This window comes from Sus scrofa, chromosome 9 (genome assembly GCF_054392235.1).
Source record: "Sus scrofa isolate SSC_HxYL_T2T_F1_AM1 chromosome 9, Sscrofa_HxYL_maternal_Yorkshire_Landrace_v2.0, whole genome shotgun sequence".
Taxonomy (NCBI): Eukaryota; Metazoa; Chordata; class Mammalia; order Artiodactyla; family Suidae; genus Sus; species Sus scrofa.
In genome coordinates this window covers 49121016-49135551 of record NC_139391.1, presented here as the reverse complement: position 1 = coordinate 49135551, position 14536 = coordinate 49121016, and the positions used below count along the sequence as shown (strand labels likewise).

The window sequence follows — 14536 nt, the reverse complement described above, 5'->3', positions numbered from 1 at the left end:
TCCAATTATTTTAACAGCTTAATGAAGTATAATTAAAAAGCAATAAATTGCACATGTTAAAAGTATACTACTTGATAAGTTTTGACACCAAAATCAAGATAATGAATATACCTATCAACCTCTAAAAATTTCTTCTTGACCCATTATAATTCTTCTCTCTCATACCTCCTAACCCTGGCCCTCATCCCCAAGGAATCAAGAACATGATCTCTGTCACTTGAGATTAAGTCATATTTTCTAGAATTTTATATAAGTGGAATCATACAGTATGTATTCTTTTTATGGTGGCTCCTTTCATTGGCATAATTATTTTGAGATAAGCCTAAGTTGTTCCATGTATTCCATGTTCCACTTCATTTTTTGTTGTTGCTCAAATAGTATTTTAAGTATAGATGAACCATAATTTGTTTATATACTCCTCTCTTGGTGGACATTTGGCTTGTTTCCACATTTTGAAATTCATGTAAAAATTCTTTTGTGAATGAGTCTTTACAATTGCCATGGGTATACTTAGGTGGAATTGCTGTATCACATGGCTACTTATGTTTAACTTTTTGAGAAACCATCCAAAAGCTTTCCACAGCAGATACACCAATTTACATTCCCATCAGGGTTCCAATTTCTCCACATCCTTGCCACACTTATTTTCCTTTTTTAAAAAGATTGTTGACATGAAGTGATATCTCATTGGGATTTTGATTTACATTGACTAATGACTAATTATATTGAGCATTTTCTCATGTGCTTAATGGCCATTTGTCTATCTTCTTTGGACAAATATGTGCTTAAAGCCTTTGCCCACTTTTAAGTTGGGCTATTTGTCTTTTAATTCTTGCATTCTAAGTGTTCTTAATATATTCTAGATATTAACCCTTTTCAGATATGCAATTTGAAAATATTTTTATCCATTCTGTGTATTGTCTTTTCACTTTGTGGATAGGCTTCTTTGAATCACAAATATTTTTCATTTTTATGACGTCTAATTTATATATGTATATATATATTTTTTTTTTCTTTTTCTTTTTGTCTTTTCTTGGGCTGCACCCATGGCATATGGAGGGTTCCAGGCTAGAGGTCTAATTGGAGCTGTAGCTGCTGGTCTACACCAGAGCTACAGCAACGCAAGATCCGAGCCGCATCTGCGACCTATATACCACAGCTCACAGCAATGCCAGATCCTTAACCCACTGAGCAAGGCCAGGGATTGAACCTGCAATCTCCTAGTCGGATTCAGTAACCCCTGAGCCATGTCAGGAACTCCATGTATCTTTTTTTCTTTAGTTGTTTGTGCTTTAGGTGACATGGTTAATAAACCATTGCCTAATCTGAAGTCATGGAAATTTACATCTATGTACATTCTAAGAATTTTACAGTTTTAACTCTATGCGTGGATCTGATGAAAGAATATTAGATGTAATTCAAACTCACATGAGGAAATAAAAGATCATATGTTATTATTTGTAATTCTCCTGATTGGAAAGACAAATGCATAGAGCAATAATTATAAATCTGTGTTTATAGGCATGCAGTGTAAGTATGTGTACATTGTAAAGATACCTGCATAAAGAGGATGTGGGAATGGAACTATACAGAAACTAAGTTTTTATAAATTGTATTTGTCTGCTGGGGCTGCCATAACAGATTGCCACAGACTGGATGGCTTAAACAACAATCATTTATTTCTTATGGTTCCAAAAGCTTGAAGTCTAAGATCAAAATGGCATCAGAACTGGTTTCTGGTGAAGCTTCTCTTCCTGACTTGTGGACAGCAACTATGTCACTGTGTTCTCACATGTCCTTTACTGTGTGTACGAATAGAGAGAGGCCTCTGGTGTTTCTCCCTCTTTTTATAAGGATACCAGTCCTATCAAATAATAACCCCAGTCTTTTGATCTTACTTAATTTTGATTACCTCTTTAATGGCCCTTTATCCAAATACAGTCACATTGAGGGTTAGGGCCTCACAGTATGTTTTGGGGGCATGTACAATTCATTCAATCTGTAACATATGCTATTGAAATTAAGTTGCTGTAAATCTGAACAAGACTGTTATAAATGAGAATGTTAATCCCTAGGGAAACCTCTAAGAAAAATAACTCAAAATAGACAGTAAAAGGGACAAAGGAATTAAAATAGCATTCTACAAAATATATTTATAACATAAAAGATAGCATTATGGAAGAATTCCCTAGTGGCTCAGTGGGTTGAGGATCTGGTGTTGTTACTGCTGTGGCATGGGTTCAACCCCTGGTCCCAGAACTTCCATGTGCCACAGCAGTGGCCAAAAAAAATAAAAATAAAATAAAATAGGTTATTGAAGTTGCCAACTCTTATCATTGAATTGTCTTTTTCTCCCTGAATTATGCTAATTTTACTCTTTGTTAGTTATATGCATGTTGATAATTATATCTTCTTGATGGATGAATATTTTTATCATTATAAAATACTCTGCTTTGTCTCTAGTAACAGTTTTGTCTTAAGGTCTATTTTTTTCTGATATTAGTGGAATCACTCAAACTCTGATTTGGTTACTATGTGCATGGAATATATATTTTCCAACCTTTTACTTTCAACCAATTTGTGTCTCTGAACCTAAAGTGTGTCCCTTGTAGATAGCATATAGTTTAATGATTTCAACATATTCTGCCAATCTATGTTTTTAATTGAAGAGTTTAATTTAGTTGTATTTAATCAAATTACTGATAAGGCAGGACTTATGTCTGCATTTTGTTATTTGTTTTCTCTATGTCTAGCTTTGTGGTCATCAAATGATTGGATAAAGATTTCCATAAAAGCTGTCTATTTGTTTTCTATGGTTTTAAAAAATTTACCACAAACTAGATGACTTAAAACAACATACATTTATTCTATTGTAGTTCTGAATAACTCTGAAATAATTTTCATTGGACTGAAATCGTGGTGTTAGTAGGGCTGCAATCTCTCCAGAAGATCAAGGGGGAGAATCTGTTTCTCTGTAATTTCCAAATTCTAGAGTTGCATACCTTGGTTCATGGGTCTTTACCCCATCTTCCAAGCCAGCAGTGTAGCATCTTGCTTTGGTCTTTTTTTTTTTTTTTTTTTTTTTTAGGTTATACTTCTATTTTTATTTTATTTTATTTTTTTATTATTATTTTTTTTTATTTTCCCACTGTACGGTAAGGGGGTCAGGTTATCCTTACACATATACATTACAATTACAGTTTTTCCCCCACCCTTTCTTCTATTGCAACATGAGTATCTAGACATAGTTCTCAATGCTATTCAGCAGGATTTCTTTATAAATCTATTCTAAGTTGTGTCTGATAAGCCCAAGCTCCCGATCCCTCCCACTCCCTCCCCCTCCCATCAGGCAACCACAAGTCTCTTCTCCAAGTCCATGATTTTCTTTTCTGAGGAGATGTTCATTTGTGCTGGATATTAGATTCCAGTTATAAGTGATATCATATGGTATTTGTCTTTGTCTTTCTGGCTCATTTCACTCAGGATGAGAGTCTCTAGTTCCATCCATGTTGCTACAAATGGCATTATGTCATTCTTTTTTATGGCTGAGTAGTATTCCATTGTGTATATATACCACCACTTCCGAATCCAATCATCTGTCGATGGACATTTGGATTGTTTCCATGTCCTGGCTATTGTGAATAGTGCTGCAATGAACATGCGGGTGCATGTGTCTCTTTTAAGTAGAGTTTTGTCCGGAAAGATGCCCAAGAGTGGGATTGCAGGGTCATATGGAAGTTCTATGTATAGATTTCTAAGGTATCTCCAAACTGTTCTCCATAGTGGCTGTACCAGTTTACATTCCCACCAGCAGTGCAGGAGGGTTCCCTTTTCTCCACAGCCCCTCCAGCACTTGTTATTTGTGGATTTATTAATGATGGCCATTCTGACTGGTGTGAGGTGGTATCTCATGGTAGTTTTGATTTGCATTTCTCTTACAACCAGCGATGTTGAGCATTTTTTCATGTGTTTGTTGGCCATCTGTATATCTTCTTTGGAGAAATGTCTATTCAGGTCTTTTGCCCATTTTTCCATTGATTGATTGGCTTTTTTGCTGTTGGGTTGTATAAGTTGTTTATATATTCTAGAGATTAAGCCCTTGTCCGTTGCATCATTTGAAACTATTTTCTCCCATTCTGTAAGTTGTCTTTTTGTTTTCTTTTGGGTTTCCTTTGCTGTGCAAAAGCTTTTCAGTTTGATGAGGTCCCATGGGTTTATTTTTGCTCTAATTTCTATTGCTTTGGGAGACTGACCTGAGAAAATATTCATGATGTTGATGTCAGAGAGTGTTTTGCCTATGTTTTCTTCTAGGAGTTTGATGGTGTCCTGTCGTATATTTAAGTCTTTCAGCCATTTGGAGTTTATTTTTGTGCATGGTGTGAGGGTGTGTTCTAGTTTCATTGCTTTGCATGCAGCTGTCCAGGTTTCCCAGCAATGCTTGCTGAATAGACTTTCTTTTTCCCATTTTATGTTCTTGCCTCCCTTGTCAAAGATTAATTGACCATAGGTGTCAGGGTTTATTTCCAGATTCTCTATTCTGTTCCATTGGTCTGTCTGTCTGTTTTGGTACCAATACCACACTGTTTTGATGACTGTGGCTTTGTAGTATTTCTTGAAGTCTGGGAGGGTTATGCCTCCTGCTTGGTTTTTGTTTCTCAGGATTGCTTTGGCGATTCTGGGTCTTTTGTTGTTCCATATAAATGTTTGGATTGTTTGTTCTAGTTCTGTGAAAAATGTCATGGGTAATTTGATAGGGATTGCATTGAATCTGTAGATTGCTTTGGGTAGTATGGCCATTTTCAAAATATTGATTTTTCCAATCCAGGAACATGGAATATCTTTCCATTTCTTTACATCTTCTTTGATTTCTTTGATTAAAGTTTTATAGTTCTCGGCATATAGGTCCTTTACCTCTTTGGTCAGGTGTATTCCGAGGTATTTGATTTTGTGAGGTACAATTTTAAAAGGTATCATTTTTTTGTATTCCTTTTCTAATGTTTCATTGCTGGTATACAGAAATGCAACTGACTTCTGAATGTTAATCTTATATCCTGCCACTTTGCTGAATTTATTAATCAGTTCAAGGAGTTTTGGGGTTGAGTCCTTAGGGTTTTCTAGGTATAGTATCATATCATCTGCATACAGTGACAGTTTGATCTCTTCTCCTCCTATATGGATGCCTTTGATTTCTTTTGTTTGTCTAATTGCTGTGGCTAAGACTTCCAAAACTATGTTGAAGAGCAGTGGTGAGAGTGGGCATCCCTGTCTTGTTCCAGATTTGAGTGAGAAGGCTTTCAGTTTTTCCCCATTGAGGATTATATTTGCTGTGGGTTTATCATAAATAGCTTTGATTATATTCAGGAATGTTCCCTCTATACCCACTTTGGCGAGGGTCTTGATCATGAATGGATGTTGAACTTTGTCAAATGCTTTTTCTGCGTCTATTGAGATGATCATATGATTTTTGACCTTTTTTTTGTTAATGTGGTGTATGATGCTGATTGATTTGCATATGTTGAACCATCCTTGTGAACCTGGGATGAACCCTACCTGGTCATGGTGTATAATTTTTTTGGTATGTTGTTGGATTTGGTTGGCTAAGATTTTGTTGAGAATTTTTGCATCTGTATGCATCAATGGTATTGGGCGATAGTTTTCTTTTTTGGTGGTATCTCTGTCTGGTTTTGGAATGAGGGTGATGGTGGCCTCACAGAATGTCTTTGGGAGTATTCCTTCTTCTTCAACCTTTTGAAAGAGTTTAAGGAGGATGGGCACCAATTCCTCTTTATATGTTTGATAAAATTCACCTGTGAAGCCATCTGGTCCTGGACTTTTATTTGTAGGGAGTGATTTTATGACCTCTTCAATTTCATTTCTAGTGATCGGTCTGTTCAGTTGGTCTGTTTCTGCTTGATTCAGTTTTGGCAGGCTGTAAGATTCTAGAAAATTGTCCATTTCTTCCAGATTGTCAAACTTGTTGCCATACAGTTGTTCATAGTATTCTCTTATGGTTTTTTGTATTTCTGCTGTACCCGTTGTGATTTCTCCTTTTTCATTTATAATTTTGGTTATTTGGGTTCTTTCTCTCCTCTTTTTAGTGAGTCTGGCCAGGGGTTTGTCAATTTTGTTCACCTTTTCAAAGAACCAGCTCTTGGTTTTATTAATTTTCTCTATTGTTTTTTGAGTCTCTATTTTATTGATTTCTTCTTTGATCTTTATAATTTCCTTCCTTCTGCTGACTTTAGGACTTTTTTGTTCTTTTTCTAATTCGTTTAGGTGGAGGGTTAAGTTGTCCATTTGGGATCTTTCTTCTTTTTTGAGAAGGGCCTGTATTGCTATAAATTTTCCTCTGAGCACTGCTTTCGCAGCATCCCATAGATTTTGAGAGGTTGTGTCTTCATTATCATTTGTTTCAAGGTAGTTTTTAATTTCCTTCTTGATTTCCTCATTGACCCATTGGTTTTTTAGTAGCATGTTGTTTAGTCTCCATGTAGTAGGTTTTTTCTCTTTCCTTTTCCCATGGTTGGTTTCTAATTTCATGGCATTGTGGTCAGAGAAGATTGCTTTGGTCTTCTCATTGCTCTTTCCTTCTGTGCCAAATCTCCCTTGACCTCCCTCATATAAGTGCAATTTTTATTGCAAAATTATGGCCCATCCAGATAATCTCCCCATTTCAGTATCCTTATCATAACATTAGTTTTTTTTGTTTTTTTGTTTTTTTGTTTTTGTTTTTTTGCCAGGTATGGTAACATTCAAGAGCTTGAATGTATGGTAACATTTGCAGAGATTAGGACTTGGGCATCTTTGGTAGCCACTATTAATCCTACCACAGCCAAGAACACATAAATCTCCTAGTCTTTGCCAAAAGGCTGTGTGTGTGTGTGTTGGGAACACTGACACTTCTCTGCCTTAGCTCTCACTTCCTGCCAAGCAAACTCTGTTACCCAGCTTTTCCTTTTAATACTTTTGATTTAACTACTGTTTACCCCAATTATTTTCCCCACTTCATGCAGCCACAAAGTTAAAATACCTGTCAGTGACTTTTTGACAGGGGCTCACTAGAGAGAAGGCTTTTCATACTGGGTAAGCTGCATGTTAAATAAAATACAGGCAGCCTTGTAAGCTGGATCTTCTGGGGAACCACCAAATAGATAAAACTATAGTTGTGCTTTGCACATGAGGTTCTGCAAGAGCTTTGGCTTCATTATGTTCCTTCTAGTGGCTGCCAGGCTGCACTGGGAATGCAAGCTGTTATTTTTCAAAGTGGCTATGGAGCTGAAGAACAGGACCTTGGAATAGGGCAAGTTAAAATGTTGCAAAACTAACTGTTCTTACCAAGATTCCGCTGTTTTTTTAATAGCTGTTCCCTGGATTGCTATAAGCATTTGGGTAATTCTAAGAGTTCTTAAAATGCGAGTTGGATCATTTTTGTCAGTTTCTTCATTGTTTTTATGGAAAACAACATTTTGGAGGTACTCTGTCATTTTTGTTGATGTAACTCGGCAAACTTTTTTAAAGTAGTTGTACCATTTTATATTCCCATTGGCAGTGTTGGAGAGTTGTAGTGCTTCTGTATTCTGTATTCTACATGGTCAGGGCTTTTTTGTTTTAGGTATTCTGATAGGTATGTACTTATACCTCTTTGCAGTTTTAATTTGTGTTTTCCTAATAAGTGGTATATTGAATGTCTTTTCATGTATTTATTTGCTATCTGTATACTTTCTTAAATGGTGAAATGTACTTTTAGTTGTATTCTGCCCCCCCCCCTTTTTTTCTTTTTCTTTTGACTGCACCTGTGGCATGCAGAAGTTCCTGGGCCAGGGATCCTAGCAATAGCAGTAACAACACTAAATCCTTAAACACTATGCCACAGGGAACTCCATGTCTTATCCCTTTTTTATTGCTAATTTATTTTCTTATTATTGAAGTTTGTAGTTTCTTTATATATTCTGGGGACAAGTTCTTAATCAGAAATATGATGTGCAGATATTACTTCCTAATGTGTGTCTTTTGATTCTCTTAACAATGTCTTTTGAAGAACAGAAGTTCTTAATTTTGATCAAGTCCACTCTACCAATTTTTTTTACAGTATGGATGATGCATTTGGTGTCATATATGACAAATCTTTGCCTAGTCCAGTGTTCCATTTTTTTCCTTTTAGACTTTTTATAGTTTGGGGTTTGTAAATTTTTTAAAAATATAATTTTAGATTTTCATTTAGGCCTATGATCTATTTGAGTTATTTTTTGTAAAGGAAAGGTATGAATTGAAGGTTTATTTCTTTGCTTACTTGCTTTTTTGCTTAGGGATATCTGATTCTTCCAGTACCTTTTGTTGAAAAGACTACCATTTCCCCACTGACTTGCCTTGCAGCTTTCTCTAAAATTGATTGACCAAGTTAGGCATTTTAGGACTTCCACTTTTGTTCCATTTATCTATTTATAGGCTATCTTTATAGCAAAATATTGTTTTGGTTCTTGTAGATTCAATTTTAAACTCGGGTAATGTTAAGTCTTCCCACCTTTTTTTTTTTTTTTTTTTTTGTCTTTTTGCTATTTCTTTGTGCCACTCCTGTGGCATATGGAGGTTCCCAGGCTAGGGGTCTAATCGGAGCTGTAGCCACTGGCCTACACCAGAGCCACAGCAACACGGGATCCGAGCTGCATCTGCAACCTACACCACAGCTCATGGCAATGCCGGATCATCAACCCACTGAGCAAGGTCAGGGACCGAACCCGCAACCTCATGGTTCCTAGTCGGATTCGTTAACCACTGTGCCACGGCGGGAACTCCCCCACCTTATTCTTTTTAAAAGTAGTCCTGGTTATTCTTTTTTTAAAAAAAAAATAATTAATTTTTTCAGGGCCACACCCATGGTACATGGAATTTCCCAGGCTAGGGTTTGAATCTGCTGTAGCTGTCAGCCTACACCACAGCCATAGCAATGTGGGATCTGAGCTGAATCTTTGACCTCCACCACACCTCATGGCAATGCTGGATCCTTAACCCACTGATTGAGGCCAGGGATCAAACCCACATCCTCATGCTTACTAGTTGGGTTCGTTACCACTGAGCCACAATGGGAACTCCTGTCCTGGTTATTCTAGATCATTTATATTACCATGTAAGTTTTAGAATCAGTTTGACAATATCTACAAAACATGTTCTTTTTTTTTTTTTTTTAAGCTAGGGTTTCGTTATTTACATAAAATTCAATTTGGGGGGAATTAATTTCTTAACAATATCGATTGTCTTAATCTATGAAAACCATCTATTTCTCCATTTCTTTAAGTATTTCTTAATCTTTCAGCAATGTTTTGTATTATTTACAGGGCTTTCACATGTTTTGTTGGATTTGTCAATCAGTATTTCATGTTATTTATGCTCTTCTACAGATTTGATTTTTCCTTAATTTCTGATTTTCATTGCTAACATATCAGAAACTGATTTTTGTACATTTAGCTTGTACCTCTGCCACTGATAAACTGATTTATTCTTAATGCTCTGTTGTATACTCCACAAGATTTTCTAAACATATAAGAATGTGATCTAAGAATAGAGATAGTTTTACTTCTCCTTTCCAATCTGGACAGCTTTTTATTTTGTTTTATTTCCTTTTCTTTTCATCTCTTCTTCCTTATTGTTCTGGCTAGAACCTTTAGTAATGTGGAATTGTAGCTGTAGAATGGATATCTTTGTCTCTTTCCTTGATCTTGGGGGATAAAATTAATTACCTTTGAAGATAATTTTATTTTAATTTTTCTTTAATTTTTAAAATTTTTGTCTTTTTGCCATTTCTTGGGCTGCTCCCGTGGCATATGGAGGTTCCCAGGCTAGGGGTCTCATCAGAGCTGTAGCTGCCAGCCTGCACCAGAGCCACAGCAATGCAGGATCCGAGCCACGTCTGTGACCTACACCACAGCTCACGGCAACCCCAGATCGTTAAGCCACTGAGCAAGGGCAGGGATTGAACACGCAACCTCATGGTTCCTAGTTGGATTCATTAACCACTGTGCCACAACGGGAACTCCTGAAGATAATTTTAGCTGAAAGTTTTTCATTGATGCTCTTGGTCAGGTAGTTTACTCAGAGATATTTTGTTATATATTATAAATGGATTTTAAATTTTGTCTTTTTTTCCTGAGTCTATTTTAGATGATTATATAATTTTCCCTTTTAAAATATATTGATCATTGTTTTCTTTATTAATTTTCAAATATTGAACCAACCTTGCATTCCTGGGGTCAACTCCACATGATCATAATGTATTATCCTATTGATATATTTCTGCCAAAGTTTTGGTAGGAGGTTTTGCATCCATGTTTGATGGACTGTATTCTTTAGTTTCTTGTGTTGTAATATCTGTGTAGTTTTGGTTTTAGGTAGTATTCATTTAATGATTAAATGAATTGAAAATTGTTCCTTTGTCTTCTATTTTCTGAAAGTATTTGTGTAGAATTAGCTTCATTTCTCCCATAAATGTTTGGTAAAATTCACCAGTGACACTATCTGTGCCTGAAGGTTTTTTTAATGGAAGTTTAAAAGCTATATAAATATTTATATTATATATTTATTATATATATTTAAAAGACATTTCTTGGTTTTACTAATTTTTCTCTATTGTTTTTAAATTTTCATTGATTTTTGCTCTTATGTTTATTTCCTCCTTATGGTGTACATTTAATTTGCTATCTTGCTAATTTAATAAAGCAGAATTAGATTTTTAACTTGAGATTTTTTTCTATTATAAACATTTTATTCTAAAAATTTCCATCTAATCGCTACTTTTTCTACATCTAACAAATTTTGATATATTGTATTTTCATTTTTTTCAACTCAGTATTTTAATCGACATTGTAATTTTACCTTTGTTTCATTTTATTTAGTTTAATTTCAAAATATTTTGGGATATTAAATACATCTCTTATTTATTTCTAGTTTGAGTCCATTGTGGTCACAAAACATACTTTATATGATTTCAATTATTTTCTAACTTTTGACACATTTAGAGCCTAGAATATGTTGTACTTTAGTAAATGATGTATTCTTTAAAAAGAATAAATTTTGCTTTTTGGGTAAAAAATTCTGTAAATATTTAGGTCTATATCCTTACTGAGAGAGGAGTATTGATGTCTCCAACTTTACCTGTGAATTTGTCTCTTTATCCTATCAATTTTTGGTTATGTACTTTGAAGTATTCTTATACTATCAACTAATAAATCTTTACTATCATGTAATGTCTATCTTTATCCCTAATGATTGGCCTTGTTCTAAAGTCTACTTTTTCTCTTGTCTTATAATAAAGCCATTCTAGCTTTTTAAAAACTTTTAAAACTAGTAACTGAATGAGATATATCTTCCATCCTTTTACTTTTAACCTATATAGTTTTTATATTTAAAATGAGTTTCCTGGAGTTCCCATTGTGGCTCAATGGTTAATGAATCTGACTAGGAACCATGAGGTTGAGGGTTTGATCCCTGGCCTTGCTCAGTAGGTTGAGGATCCAGTATTGCTATGAGCTGTGGTATAGGTTGCAGACATGGCTCAGATCCCGCATTGCTGTGGCTCTGGTGTAGGCCGGCAGCTACAGCTCTGATTAGACCGCTAGCCTGGGAACCTCTATATGCCGTGGGTGTGGCCCTAGAAAAGACAAAAAGACAAACAAACAAACAAAAAATAAATAAATAAATAAAATGAGTTTCTTGTAGTTAGCACAAGATTGAGTCTTGTGCTTTTAGACAATATGACTATCTCTGCCTCTTAACTGAAGTGATAAGAACATTGATATTTACTCATTGCTGTGATTCAGTTGAAATCTAACACTTGGCCAAATTTCTATTTGTTGTACTTTTTTTGTTCCATTTTCTTTTAATGAATTCTTTTTTATTAATTGAGTTTGATTCCATTTTATCTTGATTATTGGCTTGTTTGTTATACTTTTTTTTTTAAGAAAATTAGTGATTGCTTTAGAGAAGCAGTTCTCAACAGGGGGACATTTTGCCTTCTAGGGGATATTTGGCAATGTCTGGATACATTTTTAATTGTCACAATTGTGAGGATTCATTATGGCATCTAATGGGCAGATGCCTAGAATGCAGCTAAACATCCTACAATGTGCAGGGCAGCCCTTCACAGCAAAGAATTCTCGGGCCCCAAAGTCAACAGAATTTAAGCTGAGAAATGCCATTCTAGGATTTATAATACAGATATTTAAAGTACAACATTCTACCTTCAAATAACATTCTATCACTTCAACTATCATTTAAGATGCCTACAGTGGTTTACTTCAGCTTTCCCCTTCCCATCCTTCATATTATTGTGTATTAGAGCCTGACTCGCTTTTGCTGTCTGACTACCGTTTAAAGCCCTCCCACTTCCCTTTCTCTTTCTGTCCCACCCTAGATGTGTTGATGAGAAAGCCCAGGTGTGCCCTTCTTTGGCACCATTGGGAATTTCAAACTATGCAAGCCTTGGTCTGTATATAGGAACTCCCACCCTCGTCCCATCCCCTAAACACCATAAAACCTGAGCAAGTCTCTTTTCCCTACTCTTTCAAACCAATTCAGATCAGCTTGGGAGCCCTCTGTGTACTCCTTATAAAGTTTCAATATGTGAACAATAAACTTTTCAAACCTTTTCAGTATGTGGCAGGTGTCATTGGTCTAAACATCCAAACCAAATTTTGGATGTATACTGCTCTGTCTCTTGAAAACGGATCATTTTTTCCCCCTTGTTTCTGTTTGCTCCATAAGTTTTTTTAGAATGCCAGGAATTAAGTGTAGGAAACAGTAAATGTAGAGATAAATATCATTTATGTCCATAAATGGTCAAGTCTCTCCTATCAAGTCATTGACAGGATAGAGAGGCCTTTTATCTTAATGGTGTCAGTAATTGAAATGGGTGTGTAGTTTGCTGTTGCTGGTATAATCTTCAGTGCATGACAGGCTTCAAATTCCTCTTGTTATGGACTTCTATTGCCTTGTAGGACCTGTGGGTAGGTTTCTCTCAGTATTTGAATTCCATCCTCAGGTTTCAGACATCTTTGTGTCTCTGCCATAGAGGAGGTCTCTTTTCATGCTCTTTCCTCATCTCCAGAGTAAACTGCTATTGTGTCACTGCAAGCTCATGATTGGGGTAAGGGTTTGGTTCTCAGTTTTGGTTCTTAATGTTGTATTTGCCCATCTTTTTTAGCACCTATAATATGATTATATGATTTGACTTTCCTTAAACTTACCCTTTTTTTTGGGGGGGGGGTCTTTTTGTCTTTTCTAGGGCCATACCTGCGGCATGTGGAGGTTCCCAGGCTAGGGGTCTAATTGGAGCTGTAGCCGCTGGCCTACGCCAGAGCCACAGCAGCTCGGGACCCGAGCCATGCCTGTGACCTACACCGCAGCTCACGGCAAAGCTGGATCCCTAACCCACTGAGCAAGGCCGGGGATCGAACCCACAACCTAATGTTTTGGATTCCTTAACCACTGATCCATGACAGGAACTCCGAATTTTCTTTTCCCATTCTTTGGAACAGTTTAATTAGCGTTGGAATTACATGCTTTTTAAAGTTTTGATAACATTCTTCTGTGAAACATAGTAGGCCAAGAACTTTTTTTACAGATGGGTCTTTTCAAGGGAAATTGATTCATTTATATTTTATAAATGCCTTCTAGTGTAGGATTGGCATATCCTAGTTTCCCAAAATATTTTCCCTTTCAAACTTAACTTGCATAAATTTGAACAAAGTCCTTCCTTAAGAGTATTTTAATTTTTTTCTGCTTGCATGATTTGTTTTTGTTTTTGTTTTGTTTTTCTTCCTGTTTTCACTGATTAGGTTGAATTGTAGTTCATCTGTTATATTAATTTTTATGAAAGTGCTAACTTTCTTATATATTCATTTTTCTGTTTTCCTGTTTTCTAGTACTTTAATGTCACTTTGTCTTTTAAAACTCGATTCTTCTGCTTACATTAAGTTGATTTTGTGGTGCTTAATTAGTTCGCTTTAACTCATGTTTCATTTTTATATCTTCTAATCTATTCTGTATTTTCTATAGTGTTTATTCTTCACTGCGCTTCTTATAATTTTGAATTCATTTATGTGGTGACATTTTCCCCTTTACTATCTTCTTAGGTTCTGGGAGCTCAGGTTTCATTTCCTCCTGTTATCTGTTCTCTCTAGATTCTTCTATTTCTGCCTTGGGGTCTCCCTTTTAAAGACAATATTTCCTTTAAGTTGTTTTATCTATTTTAATTCATGGCCACATGCTTCATCTGCTCTGTTGCAGCATTGTCTGATGAGTAGTCTTTGTCTGTTGGTAAGGTTTTTTGGTTTTTAGATATGTGATTTATCTCAACTGTCTTTTTGTGTGTAGTGTAAGGTAGAGTTCCAGGATTGTGTTTATTTTTATTTTTTGCCTATGTTTATCCAGTTGTAATAGTAAAATTTGTTGAAAAGACATTATTCTTCCATTGAATTGCCTTAGCACCCCTGTCAAAAATAATTGACTGTGTATAGGTTGGTCTCTTTCTGGACTCTCTTCTGTT

General features: G+C 35.6%; 1 protein-coding gene across 1 annotated transcript in view; it reads right to left on the bottom strand.

The window, feature by feature from the left end:
• LOC146399891 (uncharacterized) overlaps nt 1-14536 on the bottom strand; it is a 393141-nt gene that overhangs the window by 250938 nt on the left and 127667 nt on the right. Inside the window, exon 2 of the mRNA XM_084976388.1 lies at nt 3096-3469. The gene's annotated coding sequence lies outside the window, so the exon portion shown is untranslated. The remainder of the gene's footprint in view (nt 1-3095; nt 3470-14536) is intronic.